The sequence below is a fragment of the Fukomys damarensis genome, unplaced genomic scaffold (genome assembly GCF_012274545.1).
Source record: "Fukomys damarensis isolate Sample0158 unplaced genomic scaffold, DMR_v1.0_HiC HiC_scaffold_16, whole genome shotgun sequence".
Classification (NCBI taxonomy): Eukaryota; Metazoa; Chordata; class Mammalia; order Rodentia; family Bathyergidae; genus Fukomys; species Fukomys damarensis.
The window spans coordinates 96338642-96341849 of record NW_022900928.1 but is presented as its reverse complement, the minus strand read 5'-3'; positions in this window follow the sequence as shown (position 1 = coordinate 96341849).

Here is a 3208-nt window from a genome sequence, read left to right as displayed (position 1 = left end):
TTTTTTTTTTTTTTTTGTACTAGGGATTGAACTCAGGCCCTTGTGCTTGCAAGGCAGGCAGCAGAACCACTGAGCCAAATCCCTGGCTCACATCTCTATTTCTTTTCCCACTCTTCTCTTCTCCAGCAGCTAAGACCATCTGTGGGTAGAAGAAGTGCTCCTTTACCTTTGTTCTTGCTCCCGCACTTGCATCTGGCTAACCAAGCTTTCTGGGTTTTCTGATGCTGAAGATATTGAAGAAAGAAGGAAAACAGAGCAAAAATGGAGGGCTGGGAGTAGGCAATCATCTTGGGTACAAAAGTTAAGGAGGCTCAGAAACCAAAATAAATATTAGTATAATATTTTTAAAAATCTAAATTGATGCAAAAAATCTAGGATGAAAAGAATAGCAAAAATGTAAATAAAGGCTGCAGTTGTTTCATGGCCTTGAGCTATTCTGCAATCTGAGCTATTCAGATCAGCCTGAAGTTCATGGGTTTAGGAGGGTTTACAATAGAGGATAAACAGTCCAGGAAACCCAGGACTGCATGTGAAACTATGGGTTTTGCTTGTATAGCATTTACTAACTTTTCCACTTGATTTAAAATATAGGAGAATATTTTGATAGGAGCAATATCCATTTTTCCTGGTGGCCTCTGGATTTCATATACATATGAAGATACTGTGGGATAGTTCTTGTTTTACTAGGAGACTGGAAAGATGGCTTTCCACCTCTGGGCCTGGCAGATATTTAAAGCTGATGTTCCTCCCATGGGAGTCTTCTCAGTGTAGCTCTGGGCTAGAGCTCATGTTCAGAATGTGCAAGGCCCTGGGTTCAATCTCCAACAATCCTATCTCTGTCTGTCTGTCTGTCTGTCTATCTGTATATCTTTATCTACATTTATAAATCTGGTTAACCAAGGTTATATATATATATGTATATACATAATATATACTACATACATAAAGAAGACATAAACTTTGAAAAACTATTTAGGGTTCATTGTAATTGGTTTCCTTTGGAAGTTGGATTCTCTATGTGCAATATCAAAGTATGGGTCAGCCATGTCCTTAAGTGTGTAATTCAAAAACACCAATGAGCAGGATTTAGTTAAGTGAAGTTTGGTGATGTGACTGTCTTTACAGTACTATATAAATATGACTTCAGTCTTTTTGTGGTATTGTTGTGGAGATTAAGAGCCTGCCTCTGGACAACTTATCTATGCTATCTCTCTATCAGCACTCATAAAATTTAGGTTTAATAAATCATAGTAAGTGGGTCTATTGTGAGCAGAAGTAGTGCAATAAGAATTTATATATACTGTGTGTCAGACTGATCTAACATTCATCTTTTGTGATAAATGTAATTTCTTCAGAGACATTTTCAGAGTGTCTAATAGAATACGTGATTCATGAAGGCAGGGACTATCTGTATCCTTTCCCTGCTCTGTCCCCAGGGCATGGCATAGGGTAGGTGCTCAGTGATCATGTGTCCAATGCATGGATTCATGTACTCAATAATCTGTGACAGCATCCCATTCCTGGGCTACCAAGGGGTAAAGATGAGGTCCCTGCTTGTCCAATAGCTCATGGTTCCCTCTGGGGAGACCAGCCCATGAATGGACAGTCTCCATGAAGGCTGGCAAGCACAGTGGTAGGTAGGACCTGTCTGAGTCATGGGAACATGGTGGAGGAGCAAGCAGTCGTGTCTAGGTGAGGGTGGAGGGAATGGAGGGAGGCTCAGAGAAAGTGTCTTGGAGGAGTGTTACTTGAACTGTGTTTAAGGACAAGTAAAAGTTACCAAGAGTAGTAAAGAGGAAGAACTTGCATGGCCAAAAGGAAAGAGGCCAAAGAGTGCATTTGTATAACTGCTAATAAGGCAGGGGTGCCCAGGTGTTCGTGTGTGTGTGTGTGTGTGTGTGTGTGTGTGTGTATGCATATGTGAATATGTGTGCTTGCACACCAATGCCAGATGGGACTACTTGTTTGACAGTGATCCCCAGAGAAGGGGCCATCTCTGAATCAGCCCTAAGATGGTCATCCCAGGACAATGAGACACCCTTATGTCACAAATGATGATCCCCCACCCCCCGACAGAATTATTTGGTTAATGTCTTAATTGTCTTTGCATACAAAGATACAGTTCAGTATTGTGTCTTTGTACAGCTAATTCATGGTAGCTGTGGAAAAGCAACCAAGGATACCACTCTGCTAAGGCAATGGAACAATAAAATACAACTGGGTTCCATAAAACCACCACTAATTAGCTGTGTAACTTTGGAAACAGTGGTTTTCTTACATTAAAACAAAGCAAAACAAAACAAAACAAAACAAAAAACTAGTACTAGGTATTCTCTGAGATATTGTCCCCTCTTCAATTCTTGTCAGACAGAGAGAAGTCTTTGGCCTTCCAGGAGAAGCAGGAAAGGCACATTGTTGATATTGAGCAGAAAGAAAATTGCAACCCCCGCCCCGTACATGTGCATGTGCAAAGAATGGGAATATTTATAAAGGAAAAGGGCCTAACAGAAACCAGCCATGGTGTAGAGTTAGAATTCTCTGTAAATGTTTTGACAGCTTTGCACTTTTAATTAAGTTCTACTTGAGAAAACTGGTTCTCACAGTGCAGCTTCATAACTTCCTTCACTGCTTATCCAGCTTCACTGCTGAGTGGCTCTCCACATCCCACTCGTCAACAGTTTAGTTTGTCCCAGGGCACAAAACACTGTGACAACACAGAGACACAGAATCACCTACCTGCATATGTGACATTACTCCCTTCATGTGACTCATATATAGGATATCGGTGATCAGTGTTTTTCTAAAGGAAAAGAAAGTACCAAATCTGTTTATATTTAGGTTGTTGAGTATCTTCCCATCTCAAGTGGAGCTAATGATGCTGTTTTTCTTCAAGGGGGCAGTTGGCTCTGCATTTCTGCTATTGTATTTGCATGCAAATATGTGTGTACCTGTCTCAAATAAAGTAACAATTCCAGTCTAGCCACCCCCTAATTGCAGGGATTGCTAAAAAGATTAGTATGCGTGTTATTGCAGAGAACTCAGCACCCTATAAAGTCACGTATCAGGAACCAGGGCATTTCTCAATTTACCACATTAATATTGCAATAAACCAACTGTCTCTGTAAACATTAGGGTTAGGAGTATTACCTGCAGGGAGAAAAAAAAATTTTTTTCAGGAAGGGTTTTAGGAAGATTTTTTTCCAGGAAG